The sequence below is a fragment of the Condylura cristata genome, unplaced genomic scaffold, assembly GCF_000260355.1.
Source record: "Condylura cristata isolate star-nosed mole 26May11 unplaced genomic scaffold, ConCri1.0 scaffold00011, whole genome shotgun sequence".
NCBI lineage: Eukaryota > Metazoa > Chordata > Mammalia > Eulipotyphla > Talpidae > Condylura > Condylura cristata.
This window is the reverse complement of record NW_004567112.1, coordinates 19,723,422-19,748,554: the sequence shown is the minus strand read 5'-3', so window position 1 is coordinate 19,748,554 and position 25,133 is coordinate 19,723,422. Positions and strand designations below refer to the sequence as shown.

Below are 25,133 nucleotides of genomic sequence, written 5' to 3'. Positions count from 1 at the left end.
TACTGTGGTTGCTGAGGACAACCTTAAAAAGTCCTAGTTGTGGGCCCTCCCTGGTGGCGCAGCGGGTTAAAGCACAGCACTGAGAATCTAAAAGCCACTTCCCCATGAGTTCTATTCCCGCCTGCCCCGGAGGTGACCACATGGCGTGGCAGACCTCTCCTGGCCCGCCCGCTGCTCTCCTTAGCAGTGTACTTCGTCGATCTGCCTGTTCTGTTCCCCACTGTCTCTGGTGAAGCCTCTCACCGCCCCTGAACTTCTTGCCTGCACCCCAGTTCTGTATGCACAAATAAATAAATCTTTAAAAAAAAAAAAAAAGTCCTAGTTGTATCCTTAGAATAAGGTGCTAGTCTTTAAAAGGGTGGGTTCTGGCCAAAAGACACAAAAACACTGATTCAGAAAGATACCTATACCCCCATATTTATTGCTGTTTTATTCGCAGTTGGAAAGACATGCCCAAAAATGGATGACTGGATTAAAAAGATGTGGTACATATATACAATGGAATATTACTCAGCAACCAAAAAAAAAAGAAACACATGTCTTGCAGCAACATGGATGGAACTGGAAAAGATCATGCTTAGTAAAATAAGCCAGAAAGAAAAGGAAAAATACTGGATGGTTTCTCTCATAGCAGGAATATAATGGAAGAGGCGAGAAAATAATGATAATGATGAACAGCTATATACCAGACATTTTGTGGGGGTGGAATGGGGAATCGGATCAAAAACAGTGGGAAGGGGAATGCACTGGACTATGGTGATGGCACATGGGTGATTTGGTGATGGGAAGCCCAAGGGGATTGCAACTGAGAATGGAGTAATGCACAAAATGATGTAAAAATAAACATATATACAGGGTGGGTTCTGGAAAGCTACAAGTTATTTAACTTGTCTGAGTTTCAGTTTCCTCAATGGTAAAATGGATAATGATAATATTTCCTACTTTGTAGGATCATTATGAGGACCAGCGTGTTGACTTGGAACTGTGCCTGACGTATATTAAAAGCTCAGTAAATATTAGCCAGTTAATACCACCACAACTGCTGCTACCACAACTACTATTTTATTTATCTGTTTTCTTTGTTCTAAAATGTTCTGATTATGTCTCATACCAGTAGAATGATAAGAAGCTGGAAATTACCTTAGAGCTCAAGTAAAAAGATCAGACATTTAGTGATAGGGATTTTAAGAATGTTTGGCTTAGAGCTTAGTGGAAGAATGTAAGGAAAGGCCACAGGTGAGATATTGGGGAGTGCTCATGTAGTAAGGGGGTGGGAGGCAGAAATAAAGCTGAAGTATGTTTAGAAAAAAAAAAAAAAACCAGGAGTTTATATTAGTTATAGAGGTTATATTAATTAGGATTATATTTGTTTGCAACCAAACCAGATATAAACATGACAGAAGTTTCTTTCTCCCAATGTCAGGAATACCAGAACAGCCTAGGGCTAGTGTGGTTTGCCATGGTGTCGTGACATTGTTCCACTGTGCATGGATTTTGTCCTTTTGCTAAGTCACTTAAGGGTCTAAAACAGATACATGTTGCAACCATTTCATCCACATTTTGAGGAGAATCCTTTCTTTTAGTGTGCTTTCTGGAAAGTTGTATATATTACTACTATTGTATTATAATATATTGTAGTAATATATTGATGAAATTTAATCACATACCTGTTGGAGAGGTTGTACCTGGGCATAAAGTTGAGGACAGTCCAAATATAGCTAGATGAAGAATATAGAGTATAGTGTGAATTGTCATTGGTACAGTTAAATTAGTAATGAGTTTCCTTAACTATGAAACTGAGTATAAAACTGCTTTTCTCAAATTGCATCAACCATACTTTGTGTATAGGGTATAATCCCTTCATGAATCCTTGCTTAGTGAATTATCAGTCTCATAAGGAAAGTATCTTCATGTATATGCATTTATATGTGTATAAAGGGAATGCAAATACACACATGTCATTTACCATGCATATTGGCCAGAACCGCCTCATATAATAATTATACTGTAAAATTAATGGTGAGTAAGTCTCTGATATCCCTCTTTGTCGACAACTTTAAGCCTATATTTTTATCATCTATTCAGTCTTACAATTGGTTGTTTTTAATCTGTCTCTGTCCGTCTGTATCACTGCTCTCTCTGCTGTTAACCGTACGTACCCCAAAATAGATAAATGAGAAAATTTAATTAAATGTGTTATTTGCACTGTGTTGTGATCACTAATGAATTTGTAAGTAAGGTAAGATCTATAATCTTCAGTATTACAATTACTGAATTTTCTCTGTCGACTCAGTTGGTAATTATTTGATTTTAAAGTTGTCTTATTTTTAAAGCTTCTGTATTTTCTATATTCTTTGAATATGAGAAATATGAAGGCCTTCCACCAAAAGAGAACTTTTCCCTAAAATTTTTTGTTCCTTTCAATTGAAAATGCTTTATTTATATATTTTTGAGTGAACAGTCTACTTAAGAAGTTAATAATTTGCTGTTTTTTGTATTTTCTTAAGAGACATAGTTTTAAATAAACATAATTTAAAAAGCTGTATAGTAAAAAGCTTTCTCCTGGCATTTGCATTTCCATGTTTTTAAATAACATGTATGTATTGCTGTGTTTTGAGTCACTGAGTTATTGTATATTGAGCTTCTATTATGATCAGATTTACTGTTCTTAAATTACCATCATCACTGCTTTTCTTCCCCTAGATACCCAGTTTAGATTCATTAACAAAATTGGGTTATATCAGATAGCTAGGGCCATGTTTACATTATTATGCTTGTGCAAATTTTATTTGTTGTGTTAAATAACAGCCTCTCAATACAGTTTTCCACGAAATCAGTCATACTTTTCTTTATTTTTAAAACATATTGGAAGCTTCTCTTCTGGAGACTTCTACCACCTTGTTTTGGCCTACCATCTGGGTTCCTTTCCTGGGGTGATTTCTTTTTGTTGTCATCCTCAGACTTTTTTGTTTGATGCTCCTATTGTTGTAACTCTTAGCTTCCTTATTCTTCATTTACCTTCTCACTTACTTGAAACACATCCTCTTAGTAGTTGTGTGAGTTTAAAAAGATGCTAGAGAGCTTCAGAATGAGAGCCCTTAACATGCTTGTCCCTGTAACAGAGCTTCAGTTGAATTGGTGCCTTTTTCTTACACACAGTTATTCCAGAATCCCAGAATTCTCATGTCCTTCATTTTTCTTTTTGTTACATATCCTGTTTTCTGTAACTCAAGTCTGTCTTTAGTTTACTTCATTTCCTCTTTGATGTCAAAGGATGATGATAGTGATTGTTCATTTATCTAGAATGTCTGAACTGGCACAATCTCTCTGGTAAAAGCAGATTGTTATTTTTATATAGTGGTTGGAGGGAGTGTGGAGTTTAGGAATGGGATGACTTTAAGAGGCAGGAGTAGTTGTGGTTATCTGTAGACACATGATTTGGATAATACTCTTGGTGATTGCTTGCTTTGCTCTCAGAGGTGTATTTACTGGAGGAGTTTCTCCCTGATTTGTTGGCTTGTAAAAGGGTGTCGGTTAAGTTATCTTTATCAGTTGAATGGGTTTAAAACTTGTTGCTCTGGCAAATTTTTAATCAGTTTTTTTCTAAATTTGTAAGAAATTTCAATTCTCAATCCTCTAGTCATTTTCTAAGAACGTGTACATTGAAGGTAATTTTGGAGACTTTCCATGTGAACATGTCTTTCTGTCTTCACATTTGACTCATATAGTTTGGGTGAGTGAAAAAATAGTAGATAAGAAATACTTTCTTCCAGAACATTGAAAGCATAGTTTCTTCTTTTTGCCAGTTCTCTATAGCTTTTGAGAAGTCCTAAGCCAACATGAACCCATTCTTTTTTGGTTGAATCTTCCTGTTGGAACCAGTTGGGTCTCTGCTTTTGTGTTGTGAAATTTTACAGTGATGCACCTTGTCATGTATTAACGTCTGTTTTTATAAACAATGCTGGATATTTATAGATGCTTGGAGGACCCTTTCAGTGTACAATAGTTTGCATTTTTCTGAGAGCTGGTGTGTGAGGATCAGGATGGGAACCACAGATCTTGGCATTCAGGATGCTCACTTAATCACCAAATTTTAAAACCTGTACATGTCTAGTTAACCCTCAAACCAGAGATCATGTATTTTACTTTCTGCAGAATTACTTCAAGCCTCTTTAGGAGAGGGGGAGGGGAATCTAAACCTAAATATCTAATAGCTCCTTAAACAGTTCCTCCCTATCCCTTGAATACCCCTCCTTCACCTCACTTCCAATTCCAAAAGTATTCCAGAATTTCTGACCCTTGTATGGATTTATGACTGTAAGTTGGGTCAGGTCCCAAATTTCTCTGCTGCTGGGTTGATACTTGGCTCTACAGCATCTGTTATACAGTTAGCATTCATCTGGAGATATATTCTCTCATTAGCAGCATCTAATAGTTAGCATTTATTCTATTGAAGATTATGTGGCAGACACTAACATTTTCCCCCCTTGTTTATGTTTACATTATTTCAGACTATGGAAAACTGTAAGAAAGTACAAAACATTCACCCCAAATGTTAACACTTTACTACTCCCCTGGCTCTCCTCCCCCCTCTCCCCCACCTTCTACCCTTTTCTTGGGTTGTTGTCGAATAAAAAGATCTATTCCCTTCACAGTGTATTTTCTAAAGAAAGGGACATTCTTTTTTACTGTTACTATACTACAGTTGTCAGAACCAGGACATTTAATTACCTAATCTACAGACTTGTTCAGATTTCACTCATTGTCCCAATAATTACTTTTATAGCAGAAGAAAATTTCAGATCATTCAGTCTTCACATCTCTTTAACTTAAAACTTCCTTTAATCTGAAGTATTTTCTTAGTCTCTCTCTCTCTCTTTTTTTCTCATGACATTGATATATTTGAAGAGTGCAGGCCAGTTATTTTGTAGGATGCCTCTAATTTGGGTTTATCTTATGTTTTCTCATGGCTGGATTCAGGTTTTCTGTTTTGGGCAGGAGTATCACAGAAGTAATGTCATGCTTCTCAGGGCATGTGCCAGGAGGTACAGGATCTTGAAATTCTTGCAAGGTGATATTGGAGCACTTCACTTCAGGTAGTGTCTGCCAGATTTTTAGTAATAATAATGTGTGGTTACTGTTTTTGCCTTTTGTAATTTTTTTACAAAAGCAAAATATATATAACACATAGGATTTATCATTTTAACCATTTTCAGGTGTACATTTTAGTTGGATTAATATGTATATTGACATTTCTTTTGTAATCTTAAAGTACCTTTAAAAAAATCATTGTGATTTCACTCATACACAAAATATAAGAAACAAAGTAAGGAAAAAGACAAAAGCATCCCAACAATCTTCAAAATCTGACAGCACAACTGAGGCTACAAAAGGAGGAGGGTAGGGGGCAGGAACAGGTGGTGGTGGGAGCACAGTGGACTATGGTGAAAAATTATTGGTGTTTGGAGCTGTGAAAACATGATATATATAGACATGTGAACCCCTGAAACACATGTAATGTTATAAAATGATGTTATCTCAATAAGCATAGTTTAGAAAGGCACTATGAGACTTCATAAACGGTTATTCCTTGAATTTGTGCTTACTGTTTCTGGTGTCCATTGGTAATTTCTGCCTGAATCATTTTCATGAAGCTTCCAAAATTGTGATTTTTCTAATTCCATTGTTTGTGACTTTCTAATTCCATTATTCTGTGTATATATATTTATAACTACTTTATTAGAGTATTTTGACACTGTCCCTAATTTGACCAGTGGGAACACTTCAAGCTAATCTTTGTCTCCTTTCATTATACTCTGATCATTCCTTGAACAATTTCTCACTTTTTATATGGTGGCCTAGGCTTATATTGCACTTTCCTAACTAAAGACCGAGGATGAGGTGTTTCTTCAGGGAGCTCTGTTTTTAGTTTTTCTTTTTTTAGTAGAGTATGAATGGGTCTATGAGCCAGGATCTAAGCTCCAAATGTTGTTACTGTTACTGGGTGTCATTGCTTCTAGATCCTCTCAGAAAGCGTCTAGCAAATAGAGATGTGTGACATATATATATGCACTTTTACCTATTGTATGAAAGTGATGAGTTTATACCAATACTTCCTATTTCAGTTCAGCAACATAGGATGTATTTTTTTCTTTCCCTCGTATTGTGGTTTCCATCAGTGAGAAACTTGGCCCCATTATCTTTGTTTTGACTGAGTTCTAGGAATCAGAAAACTTTATAACAGCAAACAGATTATTTCCTCCAAGTTTATGAGTTGTCTTTTGACTTTAATTGGTGTGTATGTGTGCATTTGTATGTATCTAAGCTTTCATGTAGTCTAATTTTTTTTAGTTTTTGTTACACCTGAGTTTTGGGTTATAATTAGAAAACTTTACCTTTTCTAGGGTAAAGAGAAACTCGCACGTTTTCATCTGGTTCTTATATGAAAACTTGAACCACTTTGGTCTTTTAAAAGTATGTCGTATGAGTTTAATAACCTTTTTCCAAATGCTAGCTAGTATAGCATGAAGTACAAATTTGCCCCAGTGTTTTGAGCTGCCATCTTTACCTTGAGTAGTTTTCATTGGGTTTATTTCTGAACTTTATACTCTTTTGCACCAGGCTGTTCATTCCTGCACCATTATCACACTTTTAGTCATAGAGACTTACAATATTTCAAGTGCTTACTTACAAAGTTTATCATATTTGATACGGCTGTTGTTACATGTTTGCCTGTTGACCTTAAGTATCAACTATCTATCTCCATTAAAAAATACTTGCTTATATTAGGATTTTTATTGGAGTTATGTTAAATTCATGAATTAATTTAGGGAGAGCTGACATCTTTATGATGTTGAGTTGTGTTGAATTTTCCAAGCAAGAACAAGGAATGCTTATTTATTCAAATCTACTTTTGTGTTTTTCAGGAATGTTTTAAAGTTTCCTTTGCACATGGTCTTGTACCCTTGTTAAATTCAAATTTTAAAAACTTGTTGATAAGTATTGTAGTTCTTTATGTTGATATTTGTAAATCTACATCACTTTTTCAATGTTTGTATAGTTTTCCGTAGTATTGATATACCATGATTTATTTAAATTGAGCTGTATACAGGGGCTGCTTATGTTAATTTTTCAGTCTTATAACTAGTCTGGAGTAATTATTTTTGTAAAAGCCTGGTTATTTCCTTAAGGTAAATTCTTTTAAGAAGAATTGCCCTGTCAAAGTTTCTTTGATATATGTATACTCTCATGTATACCTATCCAGTCTACGCTCACCAAAATAGGATCACATTTTTTTTTCTGTTTTAAAATCATTGCCAGTTTGATGGGGAAAAAAAGAGTAAATGTAATTGCATTTCTTTGCTGACATGATTTTTTTAATCATCCAACCATTCATTCAGTTTATTATGAGAATTTGCCATATGCTGTTTTATATTAGAACTATGATAATGGCAATGAATATTTTTGTGTTTTTGATCACTTATATTCATTTTTAAAATAATTTTTCTTCATGGCAGTTAATAGGTGTTTCTGCCTCTTTATTGTAATTCCCAGAGAACTGAAAATGAGAGAAAATGGTATTTCCTTATCCTCTCTTGTTGCAAAACTTAAATTTTTTGTGTGTATTTTAATTGCACATTCTATGTTAAATCTCTGTGTCAAACTCAGTATTTATGAGATAAGATAGCGCATTGACATAGGCTAAGGGTATAGACTAGTATCAGAAATTAATAACTAATTATTTTTATAAATATACCTTTTATTATTATTTTTCAGGTGAAGCTACTACCTCTCAGAAGGAAACTTTGTACAGGTTGTCTTCAGTCTGCATGTTCTACATTTTTATTATTCAAAAAATAGATGCTATTTATTTGGTAAGTCAGTTGACTGTATAGTTTATAGAATAATGTATGTTTTATAGGAATAATATTTACTCTAAACATTTGTTTGTTTATATGTTGTTTCTTCCATGTGATTTTACTTACACTTCTCATGTAATACAAGTTCGAAGGTGGCAATTTCCTGAAAGACTAAGAGTCTTTTGAAGACTTTCTTGTTTCTATCCACTGTTTAGGTTTTTGTCTTTGTAAGAGAGAGAAGAAGGACTGGTTAAATGGTAGATTAATTTTCAAAGTTGGATTACTGTCTGTTCCACTGTAAGAACTGGAATGAACATACTTCCTGTCAACTTTTAGCTTCATGTGGGGAATAGCAAAGATGCAGTCATTGTAGGGGCCAGATGAACTGATTCAGGTAGAATAGGTGGTCACTTAAATCCTCAGTAAAACATAATAAAGCAGACTGAATAAGCTATCAGATATCTTGGGGAAGACATCTCACTAGATAACCTGGTCAAACTAATTTTATAATTTTCTAAATATGACTCTACAGTTATTTACTTCCAATTTAGGTCCCCCCAACCGAAAAAAAAAAAAAAAAGAGTAAGTTGATTTGCTCTAACGATCTTTTCAGTGTGTTCCAGCTTCTGATTCTCATGTGTAACCAGTTTCTATTGGGAAGCTGAGGTCAGGGTGAAGGCTTTCGTGGTAACAAGCAGTCACAGCAACTGTCAGGAGCAGTTGCACTAGTGTGCTGCGGAAGCACATGGCAAAAAATTGGGTTGAAGTTATAATGAAATGATACTGGTGTTTTGCAGAATTTTCTTTTAAATGGGTTTGTAGCAGATAAAGTAATAAATATCAGTACTGGCTCAAAGAGAATCTAAGGATGAAATGCCAATAGGCGCAGAAAAGTGGATAAAGAGGATTCTTTAAATTGTTTTTTGCTAGGCTCTTTGGCTTTGTTAGCATCAGAAAACTGACTTCAGATGTCCCAAGATGGTGTGTGTAGTGATATTAGTAGAGACATGGGATTTTATTGTGCATGACAATGAAAAGACCTAGGTCTCAGAGCAAACCGAAGAGAGTTTTAATCTCGGTTATTTAAAATCTCCTTGTACCTGTCTTATTAGAAGTATTATTTTTTTAAGAAGAAACTAATTTGCAACTGGCTATAAAGAGTGACATTGTGTCCAGGAAAATGCTGTACTAACACACTGCATTCTCCCACAAGAGTACTTCTCAAGTCCCCAAACGCAGTGCTGACAATCTGTGACAGCCTGTGAATTGTTGGGGAGCAGTTGGAGAAGGTGGACAATAGAGTGAAGGATTGTGTGTAAGTTATAGAGGAGGGGGTGGGAAAATCAGAGAAGAGCAGAGCAACCCAGTTTCTGTGGTCAGGTCAATGAATGCTGGTTAATTCTAGGTGTTACCTCTGCTTATATAATGGAAATAAACATCAAGAAGAGAAAGAATAGTTAGTTTCTCTTTTCCTTTCAAAGTGTTATTTTACTCTGTTGTCAAAACTGTAAGGTTAGATGTTCTATTGATGAAAGTATAGATTGAATAGATTTAAAAAGTTTGAGGAGACTAGAAATATATTTCAGCCAGGAAATGACACTATAAAAGTCAGGGTAATGGGGCTGGGACTTATCTTTTCCAGGAATTATTGCAGTGGTAGTAATGCCAGTTCTTATATCTAAATCCAAAACGGCTGGAGCTTTATCTCAGCTAAATATATTTTCTGTCATTTATTATTTATTAGAGTTTACACACCCACTCATATATACATACCTCCAGCTGGTATTATTTCAGAAACACTTGGCCAACTATTGCAGTCTTCATTAGACATCGAGACATGAATTTCAGGTTTAGAGTAGGACTTACTGTGGGGCAAGTTGTGGTTGAATTCATTCTCTGATTATAAGGTGGTCATACAAAGTAAATGTTTTTGGTCACTGCTCTAGGAATAATGTATAATTCTGAATATAGGATTATACTTGACACATTGTTTGGGAGCCCATCCCCCATTGGTTCTGTTTCTGGTTTAGGTTAAATAGGTTACTTTTCTGTTTGGTCATTAACGGCATTGCATAAATAAACATAAGAGAGATGTCAATTTTAATATTGCTTGCTGTCTTATCACCTCTATACTGGTAATACATATTAAAAAGATGCCAGGGGGCCCTCCCTGGTGGCGCAGCGGGTTAAAGCACTGCACTGAAAAGCTAAAGCCACTTCTGCATGAGTTTGATTCCCGCCTGCCCCTGAGGTGACCACATGGCGTGGCAGACCTCTCCTGGCCCGCCCGCTGCTCCCCTCAGCAGTGTGCTTCGTCGATCTGCCTGTTCTGCTCCCCACTCTGTCTCTGGCGAGGCTTCTCGCCACCCCTGAGCCTCTGGCCTGTACCCCAGTTCTGTATGTACAAAAAAAATAAATCTTTAAAAAAAAAATTTAAAAAGATGCCAGGGGTAAATGAAGGGAGGGTGATGTGATATGGAGAACTAGAGATACCGTAACAGAAGTTGTCTAGGATGTAACCTTGATGCTGCATTGGTTAGGTTTTCAAATTTGTAAAGTTGGTGAAGCCCTTCTAAACTAAAAACGATCTTTGTGGCAGAATTTTCGTTTTCCTACTTTGAAACTTTGGTTCCAGCTGGAATAGTTTCTATACCTATTTCCAAATGACACTTTTTGACTTAGTTCTCTTTAATTAATGCTCTTTATATTGTTGAGGCCATTTTTTCTACTTGGGATGTCTTCTTTCAATCTTTGTATGAATTGTAGCCTCTAAAGGCCTAGCTCCATTTCTGCCTTCTGTGACATCTCTGGTACCCATTCTAGGCCTTCAGTGGTATCTCTTGTCTTTCAATTTTTATCATTTACTGCTTTTCTCATTTGGCAGTTATATACTACGTTAAGACAACTTGGGAGTTTTTTTTTCCATTCCTTATCTTCCCAATTAAATAAAGACAACTTAAAGGGAAAGCTGCATTATTCATGTAACTCAAACTGTGTTGTTACTTTTAAACCTGCTTTACAACATCCACTGCCTCTTGCATAGATATCAATATCATATGTGCACCTAATGTCTGACTGCAAGCAAATGCTATTACCAATTGGTAGCTTTTACCAGTCTTTTAACATTTATCTTTTTAAAAAATATATATATCTTAATAGTCTATTAGAATGCAATTTAAGTACCTAAGCCATGTTTGATAGTAGATTATTCTTCTTTGCAAGCCTTTTGTAGCATTCTATACAGGCTTTCTGATCTCTAAAGAATCATTGCTTGGAAGATACCATGTTCTGAGGTAATTATTTGCTACTCTTGAAACACTAGTAAACTTCTGATTTGCATATAAGAGAAGCTCTTATTTGTTAATTATCTAATGATTTTTTTTTGCCTGCTTTGCTGTGAAACTTCTTTTGTTTACTTAATTTTTTACTCCCTCCACACTTGCTGGCAAGCTACCAGGAGTGAGGAGATAGAGTTGTAACTAAATCTCTGTCTTAAATACTTCATGTCTTTTATAAATATTATTTTGTTGCTATTGCTCTTGGATTTTTTTAAATTATGCTATGCTTTTGTTTGCCCCATTTTTTAGAAGACATGTTTTCTAAATTACTATAATAGTGAAGTGTATGACCTTGAAATCTTAACCAACAGTTGGAAGCTGTGTGATCCTTAATACAGGTTTCATATTTCTCATCTGCAAATTTAAAATACTAGGTGCCTCTTAGTAGTGTGTTGGGATTAAATGGAATAATATGTCTTAGGCACTCAGCACAAATTAAGTCTAGTGGTCTCAATTTGAAAAATTTACTCAGTAGTATGTTAACTGAATTCTAAAGGGGACAAAAAATTAAATTTAATGCATGTGACACTTGTGTTGCAGCCTGAAAGTCTTATTCGCTTTAACTCTTCATCAATAATAGGGTATCAGTTTATACCTTGGATAGATTCAGAAGAGGAAACAATTTCAAATAACTAGAAACATAGACCAACCTTTAAATGTTAGGGAAGGAAAAAAATTTTTCCTCCTCTCTTCTTTTCCCCTGCCACCATGTATGTGTGTGTTTGTGTAAGCACATGTACATAATTGCAAAGTAGGGACCAGACTTTTAGTCTCTCTACATTTCTGTTGCATATTACATTGCTTTTGTTCAGTTATGTTAAAGTTGCTCTTGATTGTTATATTAAAATTATGTTAAAGTTGCTCTTAATTGTCTTTTGAGGTGATCAGTAGTAGGTGCTAACATTAAACTTGGAATTGTTAAGTTGGTGAACCATGAGGCGACCATGTCAGTGGAGTGTAAAAGAGACTAATCTGGGGACAGTTTCGTGGCCTACAAAGCGTGAAATCAGTTGGTGCTGATGCATGGCAACTGTAGCTGGTAGAGTGTAAAATAATTTGGGGGCATGAATTGTGTTGTGAAAAAAACTTTCTCATGCTATCATTGGTGGATATTTCAAGATCCCCAAGGTCCTCCTTGAATCATGTGTGCTTTTTCATTGTCTTGATACTCAGATTTTGCATGAAATGTTTCTTTTATTTAGGCAAGCTGGATTGCTTTTCTAAATGCCTGTAGAGAGGCCTACTAGACTCAATACCCAAAGATGATTGATATTAGAATATTGTAACTATTATATTTTGTTAAGATTATATCTGAAAATACCACCATCTGAAGCTGGTATTTTTCTCTTTTTAGACTCAGATTTGAAAGTATACTCAACATTCTGCTTTGAGGCTTTTTGCAGCCTAAAAACTTTCACCATTTTCAGTGGTCATTATTCCCATGTTCACCTAGGCCTCTGGAGAAAGGGATATATATATATATGTATATATATATATAAGGATAATGTTTTCAAGTGGTGGGGGGAGTTGGTAGAAAGAAGTATGGCAATTATTCTTTTGGGGAATCGAAGAGAGGGCATTCTTCTCCTGACAAATGGTGAGGTTCTTCACCATATGGCTTTGAGGGTGAGGCAAGGTGAATGAGGAAGTTTCAGAGACAATGAATTATTATTGTCAGCACTTCTAAGTCTGGGAGGTTATTGGCAATAGACATGCTGTAAAAGCATTGAAGTTCTTTTACTCTTATCCTACTTGGTTTTCTTGTTTTATAACAGCAGTCTTTGAACTCTTTGGTTGCTTTGCATTTATACGTATTCTGGGCAAATTAGGGCTATTTTTGTGGTTAATACATTATTGTGGGAGACCATCCTGCTGAATATTAGGAAACCTAGTGTGATGGTTAAGCGGAGGGACTCAGAAAACCTAACCAACACTTAGGAGTTGTAAATTTTAAGTTGTTTCAGTTGCAGATTTCTCATCTGAAATTGGAATAACAGTGAACTAAGGGTATTATAGTTGGAATAAAATGAGGTAATATAACTAAAACATCACAATTTCTGTAACATAATAAACACTAATTAAATGGTAGTGGCTTTATTTTCCTCTTTTTCATTCCTTTACCACTATTTCATTTCACTTTTGCTTGTAGCACCTAAACCTTAATGTAACATAAAACATAATTAGACATGGTTCACAGCAGCAGATTTTGAAAAATATGCCATTGTTCCCAATGTGTGGCATACAGAATCTCTTAACCCACTGGAAACATCTGTTTTTATTTATTTTTTTAAAGATTTATTTATTTATGTGTGCAAGAACTGGGGTGTAGGCCAGAAGTGTGTGGGCAGTGAGAGGACTCACCAGAGACACAGTGGCGAGCAGAACAGGCAGATCTACTGAAATACACTGCTGAGGGGAGTAGTGAGCAAGACAGGAGAGGTCTGCTGTGTCATGTGGGTCAGCTCCCTGCCAGGGATGGAGCTCGTGCTGCAGTAGCTTCATAATGCTGTGCTTTACAACCCATTGAGCCCCATGTTTTTATTTTTTAATTTGTATGAAAGGAAAGGATCTTTGTGTTGACTTGAGAAACTTTGAAAATGAATATTAAAAATCTCTAAAGCATATTTGCTTAATGCAAATAAAAAAAAGCTTTTCTGTTACCTTAGGAAATATATAGAAAGAAGAGTTTAAGGAATTGTCATTTCTTCTTATTTAAAACACGCTGTTTTTTTCTGGGAAAATACCCTTTTTTGAATTCTTAGGAGAACTCTTGTTTAATGCTAAGAACAGTCATACATAGTAAAGTTCTTGCTCAGTGTATGAGACACATTTTTGTGTGAATGGGAGGGTAAAATGATACTGATAATTTAAACTAATGGATATGAGCATTAGTGTGGATAATATATTTGGTTTTGATGTGCATTATGTGATTATTTTGCAGCACATTAACTTCTTGATTGAACTTTGCTGAGCCTAGTATATTCTATGCATTTACTGGTTAGAAAACTGGCTAACTAGCTATGATGGTGATCAAACTACTAGCTTAGTTGATAAAAGCTGTGGGTTCTGGTGTCAGTTCCCACTCAAATAACTCTAAGTCTTAGATTCCTCAATCAGTTTCCTCATCTTTAAAATGAGAAGATACACTGGCATAATTTTCAAAAGCCTTTTTCAGTTACAAGGTTATAATAAAGTCTGATGGAGATAGCTTGTCACTAAGGAAATGGAGTAGTGACACATTTTGACCACCAGAGGGTGAAGTCCAGTCAGTTAACTTGTGCTCTCTATTTGACCAGAATTTGGTTACCTTGGAAATGGAAGAGAACATGTAGCTCTCTACCCATTTACTTTAAATTATGGAAACTTTTGCTTTTCTGATTTTTCTTCTATTAAATATATTTCTGTCCCCCTCTCCCCCAATATTTTTAGGTAGGACTGGGTCAAGTACATAAAGAAGGGAGAAAAATTGTTTTTTTTCTTGTCAGGGATTCATCTTATTTTTTCCTCTGAGATGCGGCATGTCTCTTAGGTGACCCATGGTCAGCTTTGATAGGAAGCACAAAAATATGGGGCATCAAATTTAATTATTTCTGGACACCTTCTTCCCCTAAAGCAGACACAAAGGTGTACACACAGATCATTTTCTGCTACCCTGACACCCTTTGTAATCACAGGGATGGAAATGAGAAATACACTAGAATGAACACAGTGCTTATTTGTAGTTGAAGCCTAGGTGCTAGTCTTGCCACTTAATATCTTCTTAATCAGACATTAAAACCTCAGATCTTTCGTTTCCTTACTTGAAATATCAGGACTTTGTATTCTTGTCCTATGCAATGTCATTCCGTAATGTGATTCTAAGATTCTATAAAAATTCTCTGATATTAGTTTATGTGAATGGCAGTGATACTCATGATATAACACTGTAATTAAGAAGTATTGATATAGTGCAGCAAGGGGCACTAAAAATGACTAAGGATACTGCCCAGATAGTTGACTGGTCACTGAGTTTTTCACCTGCATGCAAAATTGCAAGACTACTTAGGCTCAGGGAACAACAACCATCATATTATTTAACAAACCAGGGGAAAACAAAAGAGTTGTACCTCTTTTGTACAAAAGGCCTGTACCTCACCCGAAGCAGTGTTCAGTATTTTCAAGTACTATACAAAAGCAGATAAGATGGTGTCTTCCTACCACTGAGGACATGGAGCTCCTCTCCGGAACAATAGGCCACATGTCCAAGATGACCTCTTCCTGCCTCTGCTGACTTAGAGCTGATAGCAGCCAGACATTAGGCCAGGTTTCAACTCAGGCAGACAACAGAAAATGCCAAGGAGATGTTCTGGGAGCTTCCGGGATTCCCCAGCACAGCTATCAGACAACCGATACTTAAGACTTGAGCTGCAGCAGTTGAAGGAACTGACAAATGGCCCCACTCATACAGCTCATGGAGAGGTGCCTGGCTTGGCATCTTTGCCTTCTCTGCATCTTTGCCTTCTCTGCCAGGCTGTAGCCATAGCAAAATTGTTTCAGTCTCTTTGCTAATTGCAAAGCCTCCAGACTCTTCCTCTCTGAGGTTGACTGCTGGAGGACTCCACCTTCAGAGGCCCATAGCAACCTTCTGGAAGATCACGGTAGGTTGCTAGAACCACTGTAGGAGACTGAATCTGCTGACCCAAAATGCTGAAGATCCAAAAACCTTAAATCCTGAAGACTGAATGAATCTGCACCCCCTTCTTGGGTCTCTTATATTACTTAGCAGTGGCCTCAGTTGTCCTACCCCAAAATGTGATACTTTTTTAGCATTTTTCCTGGGAGCTGTCTATTGTCACCAGTAACCCCCTCCAGGGGGCACCACCTGTTAACAGTCTTTTGACTTAAACTACTGGCTAGAGTATCTTAGAAAGATAGCACATATATATTTTTTTAAAACTAGGAACAGCGCTATAGCTATTATTAAGGCATAAATTTTTAGACATTAAACTACCATAATAGCAATGACAATGACAATTCCACTGAAGTGTTTTTTCTAAACTCACAGATATGCACATAAATTCTTGGTGAGCATAGGCTTAATGTAGCAGTAAGTCAAAGGACCAAGATTAGGAGCCAAGCTAACCTGATTGGGCACATAGTTTATAGTGAAGTATTTAAAGGAAAGTCATTTGGGGGTATATGAGCTTAGAAAAAGGGGACTGGTACGTTCTGGGAATCCATCATAAAGCTGGAGTCATAGCCTGCCCATTTCTTCCAGCCACATGTGTGTAGATGACTTCGATACACCTGTCCACTTGTAAGAGTCTGAGTGGCTAATTGAGTTGCATGGGCTTCTGTGGAAGAACAAAGAGGGTGTGCTGTCCAAACATTCAAGCTGAAAAGAGTTTCTAGAAGGTGACGGAGCAAGTGGATACAGATGCTTGTGAAACAGGGTGGGATTAATATTTACAATTTGATATGTACAAAAGGGAGTAGAAGCCAGCCAGACAGATTAAATAGAAACAGCATTTTTGGATATGACATTAGACAAAATTTCATTGTTCTGATTTGAATCTCCATCCTTGGTGTTAGTGGCAAGATGTATTTGATATATGCAAGGTTCCTTCCACACATTTGAACTCTGTGTGGTTTGTATGGTTCTAATAGCTTCACACTCCACTGGGCATATATATTCACAGATCTCACTACCACTGCAAAGTTCATATCATAGAACTGGCTAGTAAAAAATTTGGCAGGCAAAGTAGCTTTCAAGTACTCCTAGGAATGGAGCCCAGCTGTTCCCGTTGGGCTTTGAGCTGTTGGAATTCATTGGGCTAGCAGTTAGAAAGAATGAAACTGTAACATTTCAGCCTAGTTCATGACAGCAAAGCAGAGGTGTTAGAATTTCTTTTTTAGAGGTTTATACTGCAAGTAACTTAACCTGATTGTGTGTCTTAATATTACTGGGCTTCTGACCGCTGAAATATGGCTTGGATCGATGGTGGTTTGGAGAAAGTAGAAAGAGGGCTATCCATCATTCTGAGGCTCCATAGAAGCTGCCTGATAGTGCTGCTTTCACCAAGCAGCCATCTGTCCATCCATCCATCAGTATGCTGAAATGAGATTTAGCGGAACAGGCAGCCGTAACTCTGAGACACTTTCTAACCAATGATTGCAAGCCCTGGCCTGACTCTAACCACAAAACGCAGCACTGGGGTTTGGCGGGATGTGGCCAAAGTGCAGTCTCATTCCCGTCACTGCCAGCCTAGAGTGTATTCAATATGAGGCCAGAGCACAGCCATACTTCCCATAGAAAATTAGAAAACTTGGGGTGCCAAGCAAGCAGTAGTTCTTTCAGCTTCATAGTGTTTTGCAACTCAAACAGCTCCTTTTGATGGACAATTTTTTGTTCGACGTGGAGTAGAAATAGATTTAAGAGTTGATTTTACTTCACTGGAGTCCCACCCCACAGTTTAGCCTTTCACCCTTATCTTCTGTTGACAGATGCTTTGTAAAGGCCACCTTTTTCTCAATTGAAAACACTGTGGCTACTTCTGTTAGCAGTTCCTAGCTCTGCATGGTAATGAGAGGGAGGCTAAATTTAATTCAAGGATATTTCAATGGCTTTATTTTACATACATTTTTCTATTTCCTTTTAAGTCTCAATTTTTATTTAGATCTTATTTTTCTTTACATTAACATGCCAGTCTGAAAGGAAAGAAAATGTGGCCAGGAAAATTTGTAAAGGATTAGAAGCAAGAATGGATTACCCAGCGTGAGTATTTAACTTTAATTGCCGTTTTCCTGGTTGCCCTGCTTTTCCGGGGTACTCAACCTTCTGAGCACCTCTTAGTCATTAAAGCTCTGTGCTCAAGTTGCCTGTCTTGGTACCTTCTCTGACCATGGCCAGCTTCTCTTTGACTGTTTCCTTAGAGTGGTCACTTCAGATGCCTGCTCTTTGTTCTGAAGCTTTGCTTTTCATTTCAGCTTGGGGGAAGGGTAGAGAGCCTAATGTACCGGAGATGCCTCGGAAATGAGAGCCTTGGATGAATTCCTGGGCCTATTGATCCACCAGCAGTTTATGCATCCTGACATTCATAATCTCAGTAGGCTGCTGATGTTCCTGATTAATGGGCCCAGGGGCTGTCCATCCGTCACTTCACATTAATTACTGAAGAGGTGTTTTTCCAGTGATTTACCTGACAGTGGGCTGTGATAAATACCCCTAAGCAGAGTGGGCAGTGATTAATCACCTGACCACACCCCTCCCCCACTTACCCTTCCCCCTAACCACAGGCCAGAGCTGGGACCTGACCAAAGAGTGCCCCCTCCCCATACACTATCTATCTCCATAATTGCTTGTGGATGCATATTTATTGGGGCATGGGACCTGACAGATAGCATTCTAGAATTTGTGCCAAAGATGATGAAAAATAAATCTTCCCAGTTGGAAGAGTAACTGGTATATTTTTATATGGGACAGAGAAGTGTGTATGAGCCGTCTTTTTGTTACTTTTAAGAGATCTGATAGAATTATTGCCTGCCTACTGTGCATGTACTCAACACTGGTAGTTGATCTGTGAGCTTTAAAGAGAGGAGAAAATAGTTTTTGTCTTTGATATTTGTAGTATATTCAGGAAGAATCTGTGAGTAAAAGGGAACTTAGAGAACATTTCAAAGCTTATTATAATCTTGGGAGGAATTGGGATAAGAACTCCAGGTTCCATTTCATTCTTTGTGTCTTAGAAAATGAAATGTAGTTAAATATTTGAGTGTTTTTCTTATGTCAGGTATTGTATTCAATTCTGGAAATATGAAGATGAATATGATATAGTGGCAAGTTTCAGGTAGCAAGGTCTAGAGCCTCTGTCTTCAGTTTCTTAAGCAATAAAGCACTTTTTTCCAGGAAGCTGTTAAAGTAAGTTTAAATAAATATATATTAATTTAAAATGATGTGAATATTACTTTTATACTTGCATAATTATTTTTTTTCTGAGTATTTATTGAGTACCTCTTGTGTTTCTCAGGATAGAAGCTGTGAGAAGCTGTGTCTGCCCTCAAGAAACTATATTATAGAGTGCAAGATGACATTCATAAATGAAACATGTAAACATGAATATAAGAGTATATAATGACAAATGAATTCCATAGGTGATGAATGCACGTGAATTCACAGAAGGATGAAGTCAATGTATCTTCAAATAATTAAAGAAAAACTGGATTTAAGATGAGCCTTTTAAATGAATAATGACCAAGATTGTTTAAACTGAGATTATTTAATTCAAGGAAGCATTTTAGAAATTGGCATGAACTAACCATGAGATACTCTAGTGTAGAGTAAAGGGTTTATATTTGAGATAGGATTGGAAAAGTAGATTGACAACAATAATGGACAATCTTGAATGCCAGGTAAACTTAGCTTATATTGTATAGATTCTGATGAGTGACTGAAGTCTTTGAACAAGAAATTAAGAAAAGGGTATGTTTTACCAAATAATTTTATATTAACATGCCTAGTGTCACTTGGAATTGTCAGAGTACCTTGGAATATTTATTCTCATGCCCTCTTTTCTAAAGTTGTTAAGACTAAAATTATCCAGATTAAAAGTACAGCTTTTATTTTTCTCCCTAGTATAATACAAAGAATAATACAAAGAATTGTGTGGTTAGGTTATTTTTGGAGTAAATAATAGAGCTGACTTTCAAAGAAGAATGAGTTTAACAGTCCCTGCTCTTGCAAAATTAGTAAGTCATTGGAAGTTTTAAGTACTGACTGCTGAATTAAATTAGGAAAGACTATATAGCCCCAAGTTTTAAGAGAGAAATTGATTTTTAGTCTTTCTAATATAACTTTATTAAGGCTGCACTAATAAGTCAAGAATCAGAAATGAAGAGTCAGCTATAGCTATATTTCATAAGGAATTTCTAGAGAATTTGATTTTTTTAATAAAAAAATTAAGAGACACATAGTAAATTCACCTACCTTATATTCTGCAAATTTTGCCAAACTTTCCACACAGTTAAGATAGAGAATAGTGCCATCAGTCCCCAAGTCCCCTATGCTAATTATCTCCTATACTTCAAGCAACAAGTGATATTTTGTTTCTTCGTAAAGTTTGTCTTTCCACATCTTCCAAGTAGTTTTGCCTTTTCCACATCTCCTTTCAAGTTACCTGGATGGAGACTGCTTCATTAAAAGCTGGGAGTCGGGTGGGTGGAGAACATTTAACAACATGGGTGGCCAGAGGAATCCCCATGTTTTTGTTTTGCCTGTTAGGACTCCTAAGGCATCCACTTGAGATACTTCAGTTTAATAAAAACCACAGGGAAAGTTTTTTATGAAGACTCTAAATAGGTGTTAGAGGGATTGTTTTGGTTACATTTTCCTGATTCTTAAAAATGTGTAGGTAATCTCTTCCACTTTCCCCAGATCCCAGGTCTGTGGATTCATTAGTGCTTTCTCTCTCTCTCTCTTTTTTTTTTTTGTATATGCATTCTTTTTAGTGTATTAAACACACACAAAGACCCTAACCCCCCTACCCCCCAAAAAGTGTGGCATTTTCCAGAATGTCACATAAATAATTCTATTTCCCGAATGGTAAAGGATATTGTGTGCATGTGTGTGTGTCTTTCATTTCTCTATCTTCTTTGGTATTGTTCAAGTTGTTTTCCCATAATGAGTATTGAGAGCTCATTATGTATTCTGGATAAAAATTTTTTTACAAGAACTTTTCAAATATTATGATTTCATAATGTTAGATTATGATATCAGATGTTTTCTCCCAGACTGTGGCTTGATTTTTCATTTTCTTAAATTGTTTTTGAAGAGCAGTTCTTAATTTTGCCGGTTAAGTTTATTCATTTAATATTTTTGCTTTATGGATCATACCTTTGATATATCCTTGCCTAATACAAACTTACAAAGAATTTTCAAAAAATTTTTAAATAGGAAACTATTTGGGAAAAACCCTAAATAGTTTTAGGGTTTATATCTATCTAGGTCTGTGATTCATTTTGAGTTAGTTTTTGTATGTATAGAGCTATGGATAGAAAGCTTTCTATTTTTTTTAATTAGTTTTTGTATGTGGAGGTATTGATAGAATTATTGTTGCATTATCTATTTTTTTAAATTGTTTTAGCACCAGTTATTGGAAAAATTATTCTTTTCCATTAAATTATCTCTGCACTTTGAATAAAAACTAGTTTATCATATATTGATCTATTTCTGTACTCTTCTTATACTATTAATTTATATATTTATATTTAAAGAGTGAATGGAAGCAAACAGACCAAGTAGATGGGTTTTTCTAGTAACATAGGTATTAGTATGTTGTGATTTAACTTTGAATTATATTAGGGGTAGGGGAAACTTAACAGATTAAAGAGATATTCAGGTAAGATCAGTGCAGCTTATCAGTTGGTTGACTATGAAGAGTGAGAGAGTGGGGACACCTGAAGTTTCCCCAGTAAGAGTCTTGGTATGTTTCTGTAGAATGCCCATACTTCCTTCCTTCCTTCAGGTGGAGAGTAGAAGAAAAGATCCTTGGTTTACTTTAATAAATACCACCTGTGATTAAAAATTCGTTGAAGCTTTGGGTAGAAGCAAATCAGAAAATGGAATAGAGGAGACAATATCTAAATAATATATAAATTATGATGAGTAATTATCTACCCTGATTATTTTCGAATATGAGAAAAATAGAAAACAATTTGATTCCCTCAATTTTGATGTTTAGCCTGTTGGCATGTAAACAAATAAAATCTCTGTGAACTGATTTCCTTGCTGTTTCAGAGCAAAAAAAAAGTATGCAATTGATCTTCTCACACAGAGAGAAAGTTACTGTATTTATTCATAATTTCCTTGTTTTTTCCATGTTTTTATTTAACATTTAATAGTAGATATTACAAAAACCGTTCGAACTTACATTGGAGAACTCAAGGCTTCTGACGCTAGTCACCTGAGGTAGTGATGATTGCCACTAGGAGTCGTGTGTGACAGAACACTGTGGTGGGTGCCAGCAGTGTTTTCATGGTATTAGAGAAATGAAGACTAATTTTCAGAAAGGAAAAGTTAGTAATGAACAGTTCCATATAATTCAAGATTTCATTCGGTAAGCTGGGAGAATATATGTAGAGCTCATGAAGATAAGTAGCCTCCCTTTATTTTCCTTCTCAGAATGATTGAGTTAAAAATTTAAATATGACATGTTATCAACAGTATTAAAGTTAGACACTTGTGATTAAGAAATTCAGTTGTTTTGTTGAGTATATACTATGGGGTTGAGTGTTGTGAGCTGTTAACAGCTTGAATATCAGTGAAAGCTAGGTTTCACTTATTCCATTTATTGGCTGGATGTGTGAGATGGTGATAATTATTATGTTGTGGTAGTGGTTAAATGAGACAGTACATGCCAGCCATGCTTCCTTCACTGATTTCCTTCACTCATTTTGTTAGTACAGAACAAATTTAAGTTTATTGCCATGTGCAGTTTTTAAAATATAACACATTACAAGGATTTTATAATCTCAGAAACAGTTCATTTCTCATAATTGAAGTATGTCTTCATATTAACTATTTATAAAATGGGTAATACTTTTAAAGAAGAGCTTACTTTTTTGATGGTGGCAGGACATTATGGTTTTCAAGAATGAACAAGGTATGAAGTTTAATGTAATTTAATCTAGTTCTGGTTTAATTTTAAGCTGTTAGTTTGTATATACATTCTGTTTCTGTAAGCAGATAATATGCACTCTGTGTGTTATGTATACAAGTTAAGAAAGTGTCTACTTTAGTGAAAAAATAGTTAATGAATTAAGTTAGATAGCACATGGTAGGGAATACTTCCTTTGATTAAGAATACACATACTTTTTATCTATTTATATTCTTACATTAAGGAGAAATATTTGAAGTACTATGGCTTTGTGTTAAACACTGTTTTTATACTCTTATTGAATGTCAGAAATGGTTCTGGGCATTGAGAAATATAACAATGATAAGAGCTTTCAAAGAGCTCAAGTATAATTGAAGAATCAGATAGGCTAACAGTTGGTCATGGCAGCAGGGAGCAGAAAATACGTAACACACATTTCCTGAAGGAATATATGTTGAAATCTACAACATGCAGCAGACACAGAGATCATTTAGGGCTGCATCTATAAAGGAGCAGTTCTGAGCCATCTTTGGCAAGTAGATCTTCTAATGGCAATGGAGAGTCTTTGGTTTGGCTTCGCTGTAGTACACAGTATAATCTTAGACAAAACTAGACCCCCTAAAACTTTCATATCAACTCTGTTGATCCATTGGTGTTCTCTGGCTTTTCACATCCATGACTCAATTATATCTTTTAGAGCAACATTTGAAGAGATGGAGGGAGGTATTAGGGATCCTGTCTCCTAGACATCAACTAATTGGAGCAGTTATTTGGACTATTTTTCTTTCCAAAGGGATTGCCAAAGATAGTAAAGCCAAGGGTACCAAACACATTGGTATGTTCTTGTGGCCATGAGGCAGTTAGGAGGGCAGTCTCCACTGTCAGGTTATCTGGATTATAAACGGTGGCATTCTAGTTCTTTGTCCTTCACCATAGTATGTAACATCCTTGTACCTCAGTTTTTTTATCAGTAGAATTAGACTAGTAATAATAACGTTTTGGCATATAGGCATTTAAGATCTAGCAACATTAGGTATCATAAAGTGCATATATTAAAGCTTATATACTTCCCTCAAATAAATCAATCCTTACAAGCCATTTATTTTTAGTTTGTATTTAATTTGAATACACTGGAATTTACAGTACCCATTTGAAATAAAAATGCTTACAGTGGTAAGAGGTAATAGATGCTAGAGACAGAGTTCATAAAAATTAAGTACTCTGCTTAAAAAAATGGTAATTTTGCTCATAATATAGTTGTGTTGTACTTAGGAGAAGAGCAGCTTTCACGATGAATAAGTTCTTAAGTATCACTTGACCAATTTAGCAGTTTGAAGAGAGTCCTTTAGCTCCTTGCTCAGCTTCCCATTGATGAATCTGTTCCCTGCATCTTTGAGCAAGATCTGTGTAAGGTCCTCTAGGTGTATCTCCCTGTTTTAATGCCTTGATTTTCTTAAGTATGTTAAAGAGAAGGCCTAGAGTATCTGTTCCTGTATAGATATGAATGCCAAAATTACTGTATTTAGCTGCATCTTTAAATTATGACATATTTTGGAAACCTGGCTTGTATAGAAGTAAGACTGAACCTCCACATGAATGTAGGAATTATTTTGTGGTTTCAAGTATGAAATATGTCATTGTATTAGTGCAAGTGCATTTATGGAAGGATGCGTTAGGAAAACTACAGCAGAATCAGTTGTGGTTCATTAGCAGATTTTATAGTTTTTAGAATATGAAGCCATTTCTCTGCTGTCCAAGAATAATTTTTCATGTTGTTAGATCACACACAAGTGACTCTGTGTTATGTTTGGATCAAGTAGATTTGAAAGTGAGCCTTTTTTGCAGAGGGAAGGCATGTCTTACTTTCTTATTTGCAGAGGGCTCTTGACACTGGGAGTAAAAGACTTTGAAAGTGTAGAAAGATTGAGTAAATTTCTAAATTTATTACTCTGCTACAGACTCCTGATTAGGTGGTGTAATCTAGCAGTTTTATATTCATGTTTTACTTTCCTTTATTCTGCCTAGTAACCAGAATTTCAAATTATTTGTAGTAGAAAATGTTGTCTATCCCTGCTGTGAAAATTCTGACAACAGTGTAGAATAGTTTTTCAATCAATTAAGTGAAACAACTTTGTAAATAAGTAGATTTTTAAATTATAAGAATTAAAAATTTTAAATTGAAAAAGTGAAATATAAAAGGTTAAAAAAAAAGAGCAATGCACATAGGGTAAGTATTTTTTGGAACTTTTTTTAGCCAGTTATGTATGTGAGCCTGTATATACTGTGTCATGACATGAAAAAAAAA

The 25,133-nt window shown here is 35.8% G+C and overlaps 1 protein-coding gene across 3 annotated transcripts in view; it reads left to right on the top strand.

The window, feature by feature from the left end:
- The window catches only part of R3HCC1L (R3H domain and coiled-coil containing 1-like), a 71,157-nt gene that overhangs the window by 7,306 nt on the left and 38,718 nt on the right, over positions 1-25,133 (top strand). For all 3 annotated transcript variants that reach the window (XM_004680555.2, XM_012723405.1, XM_012723406.1), the window contains exon 2: positions 7,777-7,874. The gene's annotated coding sequence lies outside the window, so the exon portion shown is untranslated. The remainder of the gene's footprint in view (positions 1-7,776; positions 7,875-25,133) is intronic.